The sequence below is a fragment of the Vulpes lagopus genome, chromosome 13, assembly GCF_018345385.1.
Source record: "Vulpes lagopus strain Blue_001 chromosome 13, ASM1834538v1, whole genome shotgun sequence".
NCBI lineage: Eukaryota > Metazoa > Chordata > Mammalia > Carnivora > Canidae > Vulpes > Vulpes lagopus.
The window spans coordinates 11,545,773-11,564,925 of record NC_054836.1 but is presented as its reverse complement, the minus strand read 5'-3'; the positions used below and the strand labels follow the sequence as shown (position 1 = coordinate 11,564,925).

General features: G+C 38.2%; 1 protein-coding gene across 4 annotated transcripts in view; it reads left to right on the top strand.

Annotated features, from left to right (window-relative positions):
* The first annotated feature begins 7 nt into the window (after positions 1-7).
* HYAL4 (hyaluronidase 4) overlaps positions 8-19,153 on the top strand; it is a 96,153-nt gene continuing 77,007 nt past the window's right edge. For all 4 annotated transcript variants that reach the window (XM_041727461.1, XM_041727458.1, XM_041727459.1 and 1 more), the window contains exon 1: positions 8-2,342. The gene's annotated coding sequence lies outside the window, so the exon portion shown is untranslated. The remainder of the gene's footprint in view (positions 2,343-19,153) is intronic.

Sequence of the window (19,153 nt, the reverse complement as noted above, 5' to 3'; positions counted from 1 at the left end):
GCAGGCTCCATGCAGGGAGCCCGACGTGGGACTCGTGGGACTCGATCGCGGGTCTCCAGGATCACACCCCCAGCTGAAGGCCGCGCTAAAGCACTGAGCCACCGGGGCTGCCCCATATTATATTTTCTAATACTAATTTTGTTCGTTAGTAAAAACTGAAAGGCAGTGATTTTTATGCTAGTATGCCAGCTTTTAAAAGCTTATAAACAACCCAACTCTTTTGAAGATGGGAGACACATGGGAGAGGGCTACAGGAAAAAGCAGGAAACATGGGAGGCTAGTTGAAGGGACAGCAGCTGTGAGCTAACTATTGGGTTCCAATCATTTCACAACCTCTTGTTAGCTTAGACTATGTATTGTTTCAATTGCTTTTTTTTTTTCTTTCAGGAGATATTAAATGGCTTATCTATTTCTAGGTGCAGTTTTCTATTTGCCCCTGTCTTTTTTGTTTAAAAATTATAACCACCATAGACTTTTTTCTCAAGCCCAAATCATTTCTTTAACTTGGACTCAAAATTTGAAATATATTTTGTCCACAAAATTGCAACCTAAGTTCTTATTTTTTACCCCTTTGTTGTTATTTTTGCTTTTCTTTGGCCTTTTTCCAACACCCTGTTCTTAAATGTGGAAAATGTTACCGTGAACATTACGTTGGAAATATGACTTCCTTATTCTTATGAGCATGTGAGCAAGCAACATTTGGGGTTTTCCCTTCTTACCGTGCATACAAGGATTTTATTTTCCCATGTTCACCCCCATACCAAGCAGTAGCAGTTTGATATGTTTCAAAGTTTTAACAAGTCTCTTGTTTCATTCTTGATAGCATATCCTCTGTTTGGCAGAACACAAGACATCTTTCTCTCTGTTTTCTTTGGCAAGTTATTTTCTTATCTCAAATTCTTTTTATCCAGTTTGAGAGATTGGATTTGGTCCAGGAAATAAGAAGGATTCTATTTCCCTTCCATTAAGTATCTTGAAATTTATAAGCTAGGTTAAAAAGACTGTAAGGATTTTATCTTCTTATATGTATAAAATGCATATGCTATATTAAAATGTCTATGAAGATAAGTAAGAATAAGGCAGTTCTTAAATTTAATTTCTTCCATTTGACTTTCCGGCCGAAAATCTATTCTACTTTTATTTTCCTCTTTTTTGCTATGACCCTTTAAGGAAAAGTCCTCATTTTAACAGAAAACATTAGGGTAGCTTATTTATGGAAATGAGGGCATAATTTCAGAAGTATTCCCTGCCATTATCATTATACTTTGCAAATTTCTCTTTTGTTAATCCACTTTTCTTCACAAATATCACTGTTTACATACTGTTACAAGTCCTTCGAAACACTCTGTTCTCCTTACTAATGTTAATAATTTAAAATGTAGTGACACCCATCATTGCAGAGGAATGTGGAGGTAGCCACACACAGGAATCAATTGCATTGAGCAGCCATTGTAGCTATAATTACCAGTACTGACTAGCTGCTTTACTTGGCAGAATGGAGTTTAGAGACAGAACCCCAGCGAACCTGGATACTGCAGGGGTGATGAATGTGATTTCTACCATGCAACCTCCAAGTTCCTTGGGTTTAAAATGCACACGTTGTCTATGTTTAAGTAAATGTTGTTTATAACAATGTTTAAGAGAATTTATCCTAGTACTTTCTCTCATTAAATGTTGCATGTTTTGTTTTTCACCAACTAAAATCTTAAAAAGCAAGCTAGCAAACTATTTTCCCTTCCCTCTTCCTTTTATTTTTATTTTTAGAGAGGGAGCAGGTAGGAGGGACACAGGGAGATGGAGAGAGAATCTTAAGCAGATTCCATACCCAGCACACAGCCCCACACATGGCTCAAATGTCAACCCTGAGATCATGACTCCAGCCAAAATGAAGAGGCAGACAGCATCCTCCCCTCTTTCTCTTAAATTCATTTTGTGTCTAAGCCTCTCTGGAGCTTACCTTTCTAAGAAATAAATTTTATTTATAATTCTGATTTCTTACTGATGTTAGTAGAAAATATTCATGTTAGCAAATTACAGTGATAGTCACTACCACTGTATGGCATAATCTCCAGATAGCTGATACGTACCTTTATTGAAGAAATTATTTAAACATCTAAGTATGTTATAGTTCCCAGGGTGCTGCTTACTGGCTTTTTTCACCACTGCTCTTTAAAGTTAATGATTATTCAGTGGTTCTCAGTTTAATTATTTCAGACAAGAAGGGGAAAACATTGGTTCCTTTATTTAAATGTACTCGATGTCGATCTACCTTGATTGAATTAGTAGACACCTTGGATACTTGTGATGCCGTGTATCCCCATTACCTCATTAAAATTATCCAGGTAAAGGATACAGTCTTCTCTATCATGTAGTGTGTTGTTGTTGGTATACTGATTTTCTATTTCAATAATTTTTGTGTTTTTATCACTCTTCTACTTCAGGCTTCATAATTACTAGTTCTCTTCCCATTTCAGAGTGGAAGTCTAGGCTTGTTTATTTTTTTGATGAGATAATTATTTCATGTCTTCCAGATTCTTTAACGACTCTAAAATCCCTCTCTGTACTATTTTCTAGGTAACCAAATGTATCAGGAATCGATTAGATGCATTTCTGTTGTTTTTATTAATCGGAGACCTCTCTCCCGGAGGCTTCCCCCATACTATGGGAATCTAGACTGTTTCTCTCTCTCTCTCTTTCTCTCTCTCTCTGTCTCTCTCTCTCTCTCTTTTAAAGATTTTCTTTATTTATTAGAGCACGAACAAGGAGAGGAGGGGCAGAGGGGCAGAGAGAGAGGCAGACTCCCGCTGAGCAGGGAGCCCAATGTGGGGCTGAATTCCAGGACCCTGAGATCATGACCCCAGCCAAAGACAGACGCTCACCTAACTGAGCCACCCGGGTGCCCTGTTGCTCTCTTGACTGCATACATGGTTGTTATCTAGGATTTCCCGTCAACCCTTTTATGCGTTGGGCCCTCTGTTTCTGGATCCTACATCATCTACATTGGTTTAATTCCCTTATTTTGGTAGTGTACATCCATTAGTGGTTTCCCTAGGAAAAAAAGTAGTAGAAAGTAAAATTTTTGGACACCTTGCATGTCAGATAATGTCTTATTCTAATCTCACTCTTGACTGATAGTTTAACAGGTTATAGGTTTCAGAATGAAAATCAGTTTTCTTCAAAATTAGAAGGTATTATTCCATTGGTTTCTTTTTTTTTTTTTTAATTTTTATTTAGTTTAATGATAGTCACAGAGAGAGAGAGAGAGAGAGAGAGAGGCAGAGACATAGGCAGAGGGAGAAGGCAGGCTCCACGGCACCGGAGCCCAACGGGGATTCGATCCCGGGTCTCCAGGATCGCGCCCTGGGCCAAAGGCAGGCGCTAAACCGCTGCGCCACCCAGGGGATCCCTTTTCCATGGATTCTAACCTTGATTGAATTAGTAGACACTTGGTACTTGTGATGCCGTGTATCCCATTAACTCATTAAAATATACAGGTAAAGGATACAGTCTTCTCTATCATGTAGTGTGTTGTTGTATTGGATAATGATTTTCTATTTCAATAATTTTTGTGTTTTTATCACTCTTCTACTTCAGGCTTCATTAATTACTAGTTCTCTTCCCATTTCAGAGTGGAAGTCTAGGCTTGTTTATTTTTTTAATGAGATAATTATTTCATGTCTTCCAGATTCTTTAACGACTCTAAAATCCCTCTCTGTACTATTTTCTAGGTAAAACAAATGTATCAGGAATCGATTAGATGCATTTCTGTTGTTTTTATTTTTATTTTTTTTATTTATTTATGATAGTCACAGAGAGAGAGAGAGAGAGAGAGAGAGAGAGAGAGAGAGAGAGAGAGAGAGAGAGAGAGAGAGAGAGAGAGAGAGAGAGAGAGAGAGAGAGAGAGAGAGAGAGAGAGAGAGAGAGCAATGCCCCTGGCCTCCCTCCCCCCCCACCCATGCAAGTTAACTAGGTTTGTCCTTAGAAAGTTAGTCATGGCTAATTGGATTGGTACACTAAGATTATTCACTTTGATGTCATTTATCTATGAATAGCTGCTTAGCCAGTCCATTAAAGAAAACTGTCGTGTGTCATCTTAATATATCATAATATGCTGTCAAAGCCAGTGATATACAAGTTTTCTATTTGGTAAATATAATTACTTTGTACTACTTTGTATGTCTCCTCCGTTATTAGCCTGAAGGCTCTCTGAAAGCTGGAATTGTGTCTTTTTATCTTGTTATTTTCTTATTCTTAATATTGAACCTGTATAGTATTAAATGTGTATTCTTAGATCAAATGATCACCTCTGACTCAAAAAACAAGATATGAATATTTCTCATAAGGTACAAAGATATACATGCTCTGAAATCAAGACAAAAAAAAAACTTACTGACTTGTCCAAACTCTTCCAGACAGTACTAATCATATAGTATTCAAAGAGTATCTAGAAAGAAAATACAATACACAGAAATCTGCATACAACCTAGTGGGAGCAGGGAGAGGGATTGTAACTTACAATAGACAGGGGTGGCCCTCACTGTAGGTGGCCCAGCAAAGTAATTCAAGTCCAGAGTATGAAGTGATTTTTTTTTTCCTGAGCAGTATCCAGGGGCCTAGTTTGGGAGAAATGTGGGATCTGTTTTTAGGGATTTCTAGGAATAATAGATTTTAGCATGAATCAATTGCCAGAAATCAAGATCTGACTTGGTCTGGGAAAGCAACACTGAAAGCAAGTCTAGTACCCAGGTGTATTAAAAACTGAAGTAAGGGGACACCTCAGTGGTTCAGTGGTTGAGGGTCTGCCTTCAGCTCAGGGTGCGATCCTGGGGTTCCTGGGATCAAGTCCCATATCAGGCTCCCCACAGGGAGCCTGCTTCTCCCTCTGCCTATGTCTCTGCCTCTCTCTGTGTCTCTCATGAATAAATAAATAAAATCTTAAAAAAAAAAAAAAAAGTACAAGGACCAGGACAAAAAGTCAGACTGGCCATCCTTAGGAACTAGGAGACATAGACTAGTAGTTCTCAAAATGTGGTTCCTCCAACCAGTGGCAACATAATCACCTGGGAACTTGTTTTAAATACAAATTCTCGGGCCCCATTCTTGAGTTAGAAATTGAATCAGAAACAATGGGGACAGAACCCATGAGTCTATATTTTAAAAAGCCCTTCTGGAGATTATCAAGAGGACATCAAGGGAGTTAAATTTACTACCACCAACAACTACCTTCCTCCCCCTCCTCAGCATATAAGGTATACAGCATTCTATACACTGTATCTGAATCCCATTCCTTTTTGGGGAGGGAACTATAAAAACCACTGGGGTTTATTCTTGTCAGTTTAAGGCCTAGATAATATAGTATTTGTAGGCACAATGTCTTCATTGTTCACATCTGGCAAAATAGCTGCTAGGGCAAATGGATTAGCTATTCCAATCTGAGTACTAATACTAACTGGCCAGGTAATCTTAGTGAAGTCACTTAACTTCTGTATGCTTCCATTTCTGATTTCTGAAATGAAAGGAATGAATTGATAGTTGGTAAGGTCCTTTGCAGCTTAAAATTATATAATCAGTCCCATATTTTTTGGAATGAAAAGATACCCAGCATTTTTTTTAAATGGAAAAAAAGGCAATGCATTAGAGAATATAAGCAATACTATTTTTTTATTACTGCAAATGCCCTTTGGTGGCATAAAAATGAATATATAAGTCTTACAGTAAGCCCACCTCTATTGCAAGAGGGGCTGGTAAGAATTTCAATCCCCTAAGGATAACAATCCTATTTCTAATTATCACAGCAAAAAGGAATGGGTAATTGGTGACTATGGTTTCATGGAAATGTCACTCTAATATGTATCATTTATATTCAAAACTAGATTGTATAAAACTTGATAATTGCTAAATCAGTCATGCTTCTCAATTTCCCACGACTGGGAGTTAATATTATTAGTTGGGTTTTTTTTTTTAGTAGATGAGAAAAACATTGAACAGTCAAGAATTTAGCCAGAGTTAATGGTTATATTATAATAAATGCCTTATTCCATGTTTGGAAATCTTTCAGCTCAAATCATTGTGTTAGAGGACCTTAGCAATTATATAGTTCAAATTCCTCTTTGCCTAAAAATGGAAAAAGCAAAAAAGTGTAAGAATATGTAGATATATTTGGTTTGCTACATAGCAATAGCTGTTGATTAAATGTATCTAAAAATTCCATTGAAATGCAGCATAATATAATGAAAATAATGTAGAAATTATAGTCTGACCTCTATTGATGACCAGCTCTGCAATAGTCAAATTTATTTCACTGTACCTCATTTTTCTCATCTGTAAAATGGAAATAATACCTATCCATGGGATTGTGGTAGGGAGTAAAATTGAAATTATGAGTATAACAGCACCTGCTACCAACGTGGCCTTTAACTGTTGCTCAGAAAATGGTAGCTATTACTACTAGACAGAACTAAAGTGTAAGCACCTCCCACAAAAAAGGATTTTCAAGAATGTTAAACTACTCAGCTATATTTATATGTACTTTATACATATAAACATGTATAACCTGAAAACCCTATAGCATGTAGATCAAATTTTAAAACATTTCCCTGCTATTTTCTCAATTCTCAAATTTCTCATCTAAGAAAAATATTTTTGCCAATCTCATCAAGAACTACAAATTTGCCATTTGTTTTAAGATTGAATCCTTAAATCTTAATATTAGATTACTAATTATATCTTATTATTTAAATCATTACTATCTTTCTCCAGAATCTATTTGTCCTTCTGTAGAGGTTTAAAAATTCCTATAATTACTGCTTGTATTAGACCGGGTTTCCTAGAAGCAGAGTCTGAGATAGGGATTCAGGCACGCATGATTTATGGAGGGACTGTTCTTTGGGAAGCACTCAGTAACAAAATGAAGGAAGCTGCAAGGGGAAAGAGAAATAAGTCTGGCCTTAGCCTCATCCGGAGGATGAGGCTCTGAAGTATAAATTACTGCACAGAAATGTCACCTTGAGGCCAAGAGGATCAGCCTTTTGTGTGTCACATATTTACACACTCAGCCATTGGCTTTGGGAGGAGGGAGCAGTTTATGTGGTGATGTCCACTAGCCAAAAGCAATGTCACGTCTCTGGAGAAGGGAAGCAACTGTGAGTCCTTAGCACTTTCGACACTGGGAGCTGGGTGCATGGATTGGTCAAGGGGATGGGGGAGGTAGGCCAACACTATCGTTCCTTCCTGGAAGGTTTCTAAATCCATGATTTGTCCTTTGCACTCACAGCATGCTGATTAATCATTTCTAGATTTTTATCAGCTGAAATCTAGTTCATGTTCTACAGCCAGGTCGTGGGCCTTGGCACCCAGAGGGGGCACTTTTTGCTAATTCCTACAAAAGCACTGAATAGGCTAGTGACAGCGCTTGAAGCATAAGCTGCAAGTGAAGGGCCTCAGTACAGACTGCTCGGCAGGGCCAGAAAGGCAATACTAACAAATGTTTAAGGAAAAAAAATAATACCTAGATACAAATTTTCCTTTCATCAAAGCCCAACAACTGCTTTTCTCGTTTGAGAAAGCACTTAATCTTGATTTCATCACTTAATCTTGATTTCACGTGTTACCAGTGAAACGCAATCATTTCTTAGTCTCTAAAGCATCTGGAGGTTTATATTTTGTTTGGGTTTAGACTCTTGCCTTTGGCTCTAACTCTGGAGTATTGTGAGACTTCAGAAAAACTTTGGCAATCAAAAACCCACAGAGGGGCACCTGGATGGCTCAGTTGGTTAAGCATCTACCTTAACCTCAGGTCACAATCTCGGGGTCCTGAAATTGAGCTCCGTGGTCAGCTCCCTGCTCAGTGGGAAGTCTGCTTCTCCTTCTTCTTCTCCTTCTCCCCACAACCCCCAACACGTGCTCTCTTTCCTAAATAAATAAAATGAAGAGAAAAGTTAGTGATGCTCATATTAGTCATGGTCTAACTAAGGAATCATAAATGAAGTATTTAAGACAGAATACATTTAACCAGGATATTGTTTCCACAGGTGCTAGGAATGCTGAAAAACCAAAGAGGGAAGAGTAGAAACAGAGATTAGCAGAAAGAGAAAGTCACTAAAATTTCCTCTCAGGAGGAACCAGAGATACCTGGCGTTAGCTGGATCCTCAGCTGGTCTACTCAGTGGAAGCTCTCTACTGTCAGAGAGGACGTCTCCAGAAAAGAAGGGGAGAAATTTCTTGACTTCTCTCTTTCTCTAGTCCTCCAGTCCTGAAAGGGCCTGAACCTAGCTGGAAATCAGCTGATTTGGAATTGAATCTCTGTAGGAGTCACCCCATTACAATAAGAACAGAACAGAGGAAGGGTGATAAATTGGTTTGATAGCAAATTCTTAAAGACAGGTATGATTTATTTGCTAAAATAACCTTAGAAAGTTGTATGTAGCCTCCTAAGTTCCCAGTCCCTATGTCTCTCTCAGAGATAGCAGGATATGTATATATTTCCAAATTCATTTTCTCTTGACTGTATTCTTCTCATTCAGAGTTTCTACTCATTACTAGCTTTTTTTTTTTTTTAAGATTTTTATTTATTTACTCATGAGAGACACAGAGAAGAGAGAGGCAGAGACACTGGCAGAGAAGCAGGCTTTTCGCAGGGAGGCCAATGTGGGACTTGATCCCAGGACCCCAAGATCATGCCCTGAGCCAAAGGCAGACACTCAACCACTGAGCCACTCAGGCGTCCCTCATTACTAGCTTTTAAATAATTTACTGACAATCAGATTCCACATAATATCTTTACTCTTCCATATTTTCCTTTAGCACATACCTGTTCTTCTACAAAAGCTAATGTCCATACTGTCAAGTAGTGGTAGCTATGTTTATATTTTGTGACCTTGCCCTTAGAGAGTCAAATATAAGGTCTAAGACCCTCCCGAACATAGAAAATTGGACCAGGGCTGAACACCTAATCTCAGCTGGGCCAATCAAATTTGTTTCCTGAGATCTGGGAATGATCTGTTCTAGATGCTAGCGCATGGTAATTGCATCAACTGAAGACATATAAATGCAAGGAATGTATGGTAGCCATTTTCTGCTGGAATTTTCAGAGAGAAATCAAAATGAAGCAGATTTACAGAAAGAAGCAAAGATGGGAGCTCATGTGACCCCCAGACAGGGAGATCCAAGAAGAGTAGCCTGTATCGCTGCTAGCAGTCTAGTTCCTAGCTGCGGCCCAGTAGGGCTTCTACTCTTGGATACTGAAGATACCCATTATCCTATATAAATGCCTCTTTTTTTGCCTTATTCCAGGGAAGGGGGAGGTATTATTACCTGTGACTAAAAGATCCTTGCTAAAGCTAACATTTTAACTAATTTAAACAAGGTAGTTTAAAAATTAAGTTACATATTTTGTTTCTCCTATTTCCTTTTCTTCTCCTTTAGGATAGTTAGGAAAATATACACAGTGGAATACTGGGGTTTTTTTTTTAAGACTATATTTATTAGAGAGAGAGAGAATGCAGGTGGGGAGGGGCAGAGGGGGAGAGAGAGAAAGAAGTAGACTCCCTGCTGAGCAGGTAGCCCAATGCAGGGCTCCATCCCAGAACCAGGAGATCATGACTGAACTGAAAGCAGATGCTTAACTAACTGAGCCACCCAGGCGCCCCACTGGTACTTTTTTTTTTTTCATCTGGATGCTTTTCTTACTAAAGCTATTGTATGTTTGTTTGTTATATTCAGTTAGACTGGGACTTGGAACCAACGAAAGAGGAAAGCTTGAATAAGCATCAAAACTGACGTAGTATGTTGATTCGGTTCCTACATAATGATGGTATCTACCTGCATGCACATTATAATGTTCTGATACTCATAAGGAGAATGTGTCACCCTGTCACAATATCCTGTTTTAATGAAGGCTCACACAACATCCTAATCTTCCACAGACTCTCTAAGCACCATTGGATTTACTGGGTCATAAGAGACAAATTGGCAGACCACTTAACCTCAGGCTGAACTTACTGGAGAGCCTTCTTTTTACTTTTTACTTTTTACTTTTTACTTTTTACTTCTTTTTACTTTTTGGCTCCACTCTATAATAGCAGTTTGCAAACATTGGATTAATAAATTGAAATAAGGCATTCAATTATATCTACTGATATAGCCATCCAAAGAAGTCCACCAAGCCTCATTTTTTTACTGGAAAGACATATTAGGAATGGCAACATGTCCTTTATTTTGAAGATGTTTTTACATGTCTTCCTGAAACATCCCTATGGTATCAGACTTTTGTATTTGGTGGTATTCACTTCCCCATCACATCTGACTAAGGCACCTACAATACTTGCAACCTCTTGATCTTCAGGTCAGTTTCAGTGTGATACTATGTTATCCAGAACTAACACAATATCAAGTGGAACGGGAACATGATCCCGGAGATCTAGCCTATGTTTGAGAAATAAACTGATCTGTGAGCCTCACAATATCCCTCCAAAAAATTCCCTTTTGCTTTAGTTATTCAGGGTGAGTTTCTTCTTTGGACCTAGAAGCTTAGATGATTCTAAAATTTCTATCATAAATTTGGTTGCAGGAAACATATCATCAGGGAAGCTGGGTTACTTGAAATTGGTTTTCTGGCTATGATGGGTTTTCAGGCAGTGAACCTGTCATTCATATTTTAAGTTGGGAAATTAGTAGTGAAACAGCATAACATTACTGCCTATGGTTATTACAACCTAGAATCTATCAAGATTCTAGAAAGCTCTAGAGCAGAGGTCAGCAAACTATGGCCGGAGCTCCGTCTGGCCTGCTGCCTGTTTTTATAAATAAAGCTTTATCAGAACATAGCCATGCTCATTCTTTTTAAGTATTGCCTGTGACTGCTTTCATGCTACAATAGCAGAGCTGAGTAGTTGCAACAGAAACCTGTATAACCCACAAAGCCTCAAATATTTACTGTTTAGCCATGCATAGAAAAAGTTTGTTAACCCTTGATCTAGGTAATTAAGTAATTTTTTGTCATCAAATAATAAAGGTATGAATAATTCAATAACTGAGATAGCATTGAATAAATTAACCAGGGAGAATGACAAGCTTTAGTTTATAAATTTCTGCCTCAGAGCATAGCCTGATACTCAGGGACATTCAGTGATAATTCTGAAAAACATCTATCTTGGACTGATAGGACTATAAGACTGAGATAGCCACAAGTGAAGTTCATAATTTTATCCAGGGTTGCTGAACTAATGACTTACGGATTAGAGTATCTTAAATACTTTTTTATTTTATTTTATTTATTCATGAGAGACAGAAAGAGAGGGAGAGAGAGGCAGAGACACAGGCAGAGGGAGAAGCAGGCTCCATGCAGGGAACCCAACGTGGGACTGGATCGTGGGTCTCCAGGATCATGCCCTGGGCTGAAGGCGGTGCTAAACCACTGAGCCACCAGGGCTGCCCCTTTGTAATTATATAGGGATGACTGTTAAAAATACTTATAACAAAGAAACTCACTGGCTATTTTATTGTAAATTTCTTATAAGAACCATTGAACTTAAGATGTTACACTTTTTTGTTTTTATAATAATAAAGACAGCTTGAATTCTATCCTTCCAATGACAACAAAGGTAAATATGCATTATGTCTGGCATCTCTATGCTCACTGAAGCAACATTTTGCCCTTCCTAAAACCTTTTTTTTTTTTAAAATTTTTATTTATTTATGATAGTCACACAGAGAGAGAGAGAGAGAGAGGCAGAGACATAGGCAGAGGGAGAAGCAGGCTCCATGCACCGGGAGCCTGATGTGGGATTCGATCCCGGGTCTCCAGGATCGTGCCCTGGGCCAAAGGCAGGCGCCAAACCACTGCGCCACCCAGGGATCCCCCTAAAACCTTTTATTTGCTGTACTCTACACTGCTCTGTAAACTTGCTGCATCAATGATTCACCTTTTTTTTTCTATATTTTAAGTATTTTCGTCTTCATTGGCTTTCTCCAATCAACATACAAATATGCTCAAATATTTCTCAAATTAAAATTAAAACTACTCTGTTACTATCCTCTATCTCTCCTTTTCTTTCTTTCTTTTTTTTAAAAAAATTATTTCTTTATTCATGAGAGACACACAGAGAGAGGCAGAGACATTGGCAGAGGGAGAACCAGGTTCCCTGCGGGGAGCCCAATGCAAGACTCAATTCCAGGACCCTGGGATCATGACCTGAGTCAAAGGCAGATGCTAAACCACTGAGCCGCCCAGGTGCCCCTGTATCTCTCCTTTCACAGTCAAGTTTCTAAAAAGTGTTCTGTTCATTCACTGTCCCTATTCTTTCCTTTCTACCCCTAACATTCCAGTGACTAAGTTCACCAGTGACTTAGTAACTACTAAATCCCTCCCAAATGTATTAGTTATGTGACATATTGGGAGAATCTGACATTTTCTCTTCTTTGTAAAGGCTCTCTATTGTCAGTCAATAATTATCTATCTCTCCCACGAGTATGATCACTCACTTTATTTTCTCTGTGGGCTTTGCATCTTAAAAATATTGATCCAACCAGAGTTCTATCATTTTCCTTCTTTTCTTTGGCCTCAAATATAGTAGGAGTTCTAACAAGATCTGGTGAATAGATTAATTCTAATTTGTTCATCCTATTTGTCAGAATAACATAAGCAAGCATTTATTGAGCACTAATTACATGCCAGACACCTTACTGAGTGCTTTAAATACATTCTCATTTAATTTAATTCTTTCTTGGCTTATGGGAAATATTTTTAACATTGCTTTTCAGATTTAGACAACTTGAGGAAGTCAGTGAGAGAAAAATTGGATTCAAAGCTGGTTATTTTGACAGATAGCCTATACCCTTAACCGTGACACTTTTAATGCCCATGACTTTTTACTGTCATCTTTTTTTAAAATATTTTATTTATTTATTCATGAGAGACACAGAGAGAGGCAGAGACATAGGCAGGGGGAGGAGAAGCAGGCTCCATGCAGGAGCCCAATGTGGGACTTGATCTTGGAACTCCAGGATCACATCCTGAACCAAAGGCAGATGCTCAACCACTGAGCCACCCAGGCATCCCTTTACTGTCATCTTTGTGATTCTTATATATCTCTCCAGACTTTTCTCCTGAGCCCCAAACCTGTATTTTCAACTTATCAGCTCCTCCAAGTCACCATGCACAAATCTGAACTCATAATCTTTGCTCCAAGTCTTTCCTCTTTAGGTGTTCCCTATCTTTGTGAATAGCACTGTCATATACTCTTCCCCAATTAGAAACTTCAAAATCATCTGCCCTTCTATCCCTCACACTGTCTCTGTCCTCTAAACTTCACTCACCATATCATGTCAATTTTACCTCCTTTAAGCTCTCTGTCCATCACCGCTTTCATCTCTCCTGCCTGTGCCCCAAATCAGGCCATTCATGACTGCCTTTATAGTCTCCCTGTGTTTAGCCTCACTGCCCTCCCCCAATTCATCCTGCACATTATTGCCAGCAAGCACATAAGAAGCTCATCGTGCTACCCTCCCTATTAAAAATACTTCAGAGGTTCCTCATTGCTTACAGAGTAAGATTTAAGTTCCTTGCTCAGATGTCTGAGGCCCTTCAGTAGCTCTCTCTACCCACCTATTCGGCCTCCTGCTCTGATGGCTCCTCCTTCCCATCCTTCCTCCCCTTTTTCCTCTCCCCCCTCCTCCTTCTCTCCCTCCTCCCCTTACACCGCATGCTTCATTAGTATTACAATGGCCTAAACAGGCCACATTTCTTATACCTTATTCCCTCTGCTTGGAATGTCCTCTCTCCTGTTCCTTTGTTTGTGTGGCCAGCTTTCCTTCAACAACCAGGTCAAGTATTGACCACTTTTGTGAAACCTTTACTGAATTTCCCAGGGGAGGTGTCCCTTGCTCCTCTGTGCCCAGTTGCAATTTGCGTGCAGTTCCACCATAGCTTAAAATGAGTTAAACGTGTTTGTACTTACTTGTTTCCTCATTTGATTCTAAAGAGATTGATCCTGTATTTTTACATGCATATTGTAGACTTTTCTTATACATGCTTCCCCTACTGCCTGGCACAGTCTCAATAAATATTTCTTGATTAACAATTGACAATTTCATAAACAAAGAAAACAAAACTTTCTTTTGAAAATAACTCTTGGGACGCCTGGGTGATTCAGTGGTTGAGCATCTGCTTTTGGCTCAGAGGGATCCAGTCTGGGACTGGGATCCAGTCCAATATCTGGCTCCCCACAGGGAGCTTGTTTCTCTCTCTGCCTATTTCTCTGCCTCTCTCTCTCTGTGTCTTTTATGAGTAAATAAATAAAATCTTTAAAAAAAAAGAAAATGACTTTTAATGACCAAAACACATTCAATAATAGAACTAGATTGCGCAGGAATCATATACTTATATAATTTGAATATATTTCCGCTGCAAAAAATGCAACATCATAGATTTAGAAGCTAATCATTTTGAACATTTTATTCATCATTCAAAATATATATTAGTCAAAACATTTGTCAATGTCCAGAGAAAATTTTTGTATCTTATTTCTTTTGTATTAACAAAGTCACAAGTGGTAAATAAAGAAAATGAGTTGTCACTCTGAAGGTGAATAAAGATGATAACCAAGTGGTGATGCTGCCTAGATAGAACAATCTTCTTGCTTTCTAAGCAAGTCGGGGCAGGGGTAGGGAAGAAAGACAAGGTCCATATAGGTAAAGAGAGAAATTGACAGTATACAATTGTCAGGGATACAATATGTTAGGCATTTTTGCAAGTCAAGGGTTTAAAACATAATCATTATGTGGAGAAATCACTGCTCTTAACATACGACAGTACTGGGTATCTGTTAATTCTATGGGGAACATGGTAAGAAAGGGACTTAAAGTCGTTTTCCCTAAATTTTGCCCTTGATACCCTTCTCAGTTTTCATAAATTTCTCAAAAGCAATAACTGCTAAAGAAATAGTTTGTCTTTTCAAAATTAATCCATTAGGTGGCAAATATTTATATGGGTAGAAGAAAACATAACTTTTCAATATTGAAATGCTCAAAAACTAAGACTGAGAAGAATAACCACTTTTGCTGTCCCTCTTTCTGGAGTCAGCATTTCTTCAGCTAATTTGCTACCAAAATAGTGCAGGTCTTTATCTTCATCTTCATATTTCTTTAAACCAAGGCTACAACTGAAGCAAACAATATGCTCTTCCTGCTTCCTTAGTGTAGCAAAACATTGTTCCAAGGAGGTTTCTTCTCTGGGCATGCTCTGTCACTGTCTCCTGTGAGGTCAGGTTTCATTTTTTTTATCATTCTCCTTTTCCTTTAGCTATTTTCATTTCCTTCCAAAGATATGTTTTCCAAGGCCAACTCCTGATATTTCTCTCATTTGCCTGTTGCTGTTGTTCCATGATATTATTCACTCTTTTCTCGACAAATGGATTCTTAATTTTCTCACTCTCCAGTTCCTGTTCCTATAGTTCCTGGTTCACAGCATCTACTAAATTTGAATTAATAATAATTCCTATTCTGTTCTGAAAGACATTATGTTGATATTTTACCTATTATGAAAAGATCCTAGTTGTAGTTGCTACAGAACTCTTCGTGTTACAAAAAGTCTTTTCTTGGGATCCCTGGGTGGCGCAGTGGTTTGGCGCCTGCCTTTGGCCCAGGGCGCAATCCTGGAGACCTGGGATCGAGTCCCACATCGGGCTCCCGGTGCATGGAGCCTGCTTCTTCCTCTGCCTGTGTCTCTGCCTCTCTCTCTCTCTCTCTCTCTCTGTGACTATCATAAATGAATAAATTGAAAAAAAATTTTTAAAAAAAGTCTTTTCTTTTTGTCATCAATAATAGTTGCCTCTGTTCTCTTGATTTTAAAGGCATGTGAGTCTGCCCTTAATTAGAAATATAGGACATCAATACTCCAAAACCACCTCAGGCAGCAAAACCATAATTTTTTGCTATTCAGCTACTCTCAAACCCAGTAAGAAATGTGAAATTTAGAAAAGTTTTCAATGGAAATGCTCCCCATTGAAACCCCTAGGTAACCTAACTTTTATTTTGGCATTAAATTAGATCCCTGGAAGGCTAGAGTTGTACCACATTAACTTAAACCACTTGTGGGATCAGAATACACTAAGTTATAGTTCCAAAAGCACTATGTTATAGTTTAAAAACTATTGATTTCAATAGAGGATTGTTATAACAAAAACTATTATGAATTCACTTTCATATTGATTATAAAATTATTGTTTGGGATGTTTTCCTTAAGTACTATGAGTTTAACAGGCTCTCTATAAAAGTGCTTACTGAGAAATTTCTTTTAGAATTTAGTTGCAGAAAATAGGCTCCCCAAAAGTGTTGACATAATTGCTCTTTTCTGATAATAGCTGTAAAATAATGTATTTCTACCCTATCCCCCAAAGCCCCACCTGCTCCACTCAGGCTAGTAGGATACTCAGAGGAAAATTTGATGTCATATGAACACTCAGTGTTTTTAAAATTTCCAACATTTGCCTGATACCTTTGTGATGTTTGCCATCTCCTCACCCTCCCACAAGAATTTATAATCTCACTTTAATCAGATCTTCTTTTTTCTTTTGCTTTAACAAATGTATTTTAAAAGAACACTTGGGTTTGATGCACTAGCTATCACACTAAGGTAAATATTAAGCTGTTACAATAAAAAGCTACTCTATGCATCATGCTTAAAATCATCTCACACACTACTGGTGGTATAATTTTATCCATTGGAAAACATTGAACTGCTTTAACTTTTAGGATTGGCTTATTTTGGTTCTGATTTTCTATTAATAACCTCATTGTATATATTTTTTGCTGCCTCAAAATAACTTGCTAAAAGGGACCCAACTGCAAGTGATAGAATTCGAAGTGCAAAGAGCTCATGCAAAAAAAAAAAGAGAGAGAGAGAGAGAGAGAGAGAGAGAGAGAGAAAAGATTGGATTTATTGGTTCTCATAATTGAAAAGATCAAGACAGACTTCTTAAGGTGTAGGTGGATTTAGAGCTCATTGATGTTGGTAGGTCCCAGCCTACCGACTTCATTCTCCACATTTCATCGTTATTCTATGTAGCTACAGTTCCTGGGCAGGTTCTATCCATGTGTTGGCTCACCGAAGCTCTAGGACTTAGCACCTAACAGCTTAGCAATTTAAGAAAATCTGCACTGCTCTTTTCCCCCAATCTGAGCAAAAGTCTTCAGTCTGTCTCTCATTGCCCCATGGTCACATGTTCCTTACTTACCACTGTGGCATGCAGTGTGCAGTGTTCTAACAGGGAAAGGTTGGATCATGCACCTAGGGAGATGGATCAGTTCCACCCACACCACATATGCTTGTAGCAAGGTAGATAGTTTCTAAAGTAAAAGAGGGGTAGTGGTAAAAGAGCTGCTATGGACTCCATGTTTGTGTTGGCTTATCCCATGAAACTTTAGAGCTAAAATGGCCTTGTAGAATATTCCCATGATGATGTCAAATAGTTACAGGATGTAAGCCACCACAAAAAGTCCATGATTTTGAGTGAGATGGCTCTTTATATTTGGAGCAATCCCTTTAGAGGCCGGCAGCTGAAAGCTGTTGGCCAATAGCCCTTCCAGGAGCTGGGGTAACACGTCCTCCTGAGATGGGGACCAGAGTGACTCATCACAATGTCTACCACAGTTAACCATCTCAAAGTTATAAGATGCAAATATCTGTCTACTTCATAATTTATATAGTCCTTTTGCAAATAATCTCATGGTGTATAACAGCTATCACAAAACCACAAGGGAATGAGTTTTGAAGGGAAAAAGGTGACCATTTACTAATCTCAGATAAAGTGTGATAGGCAGATTTTTGGATTTCATAGACCAATGAAATTGCCCTTAAAAATTGAGATGACAGGGGATCCCTGGGTGGCGCAGCGGTTTAGCGCCTGCCTTTGGCCCAGGGCGCGATCCTGGAGACCCGGGATCGAATCCCACATCAGGCTCCCGGTGCATGGAGCCTGCTTCTCCCTCTGCCTGTGTCTCTGCCTCTCTCTCTCTCTCTCACTGTGTGCCTATCATAAATAAATAAAAATTTAAAAAAAAATTGAGATGACAAACATAAGGTTACCAGATTTTATATTTACCAAGTAAGAATTTTTTTTAATATGATCACTAAAGAAACAGTGTATTTTAAACTAAAAGTTAGGATGGACACAATACCAGGATAAAGTACTACTTAAGTTTAAATAAATATACCTTCATAAAAATGTACTGTATTGTTATTTGTCTTATCATGGACAGGAGAAAAGTATGTCACCAATAGTGTGACTGTGAACTGGTATTAGGAATCATTACCATACATGACATAAAACAAATAGACAAAAAACTTCAGAAGTTCCATGTAGGATACCAGGAAAAACTTTGTAGGAAAGCTGACATTTAAATCTGGACAGTTCTGGAAAGCTATGTAGCATGATGAGTCAGGGAAGAGGTTTCAGGTTAAGTGAAGAATGTGGGCAAAGACATGGAGATTGAAAAGATAGGGTGTAATCACATAATGAAATGTAGTAATCCTGCTCAGGAGGGACATTAGTCATATAGAAGAGTGTTGAGCAATGAAACTAAAGTATGTTGGGACTTGATTATTCAGTAAGCAATAGAGAAATATTAGAGGTTTTTGAGCTAGGAATGTACATGATTATATTTGTGCCTTAAAAAAAAACTTCTTAGTAAATAGCTTTTATTCATGAAATATGCTTAAAATGGATTATATGGTGGAGATTCTGTGTCTTGTTATAAAGCTATTGTTGTAGTCGGCGAAAGGTAAAAGGAAGCCACAGATTAGGAATGTGGCATTGAGAATATTAAGGAGGAAATGGATGTGGAAATAGAATAGGAACGGAATCAACAGGATTTGGCCATGTATTGAATATAAGAGCTTAACGAGAAGGAAGAGAAAGATAGTGGGTAGTTCCATTAATGGAAAAATGAAAGTGGGCAAGAGACAGATTTTGAAAAAAAAGATAAAACGTTCAGTTGCAGGCATCATGAATTTAAATAATTTGCTTTAGGAAGAGTAGGCTGGAGAGAAAGTCTATTTCTAAAAATGCTTTTTCTTGTTTGCTATTATACTGTGAATTGTTTGGCTTCACCCAACAACTAAATAAAGGTAGTCTTTGCTCTGATATGAATCTTGTTC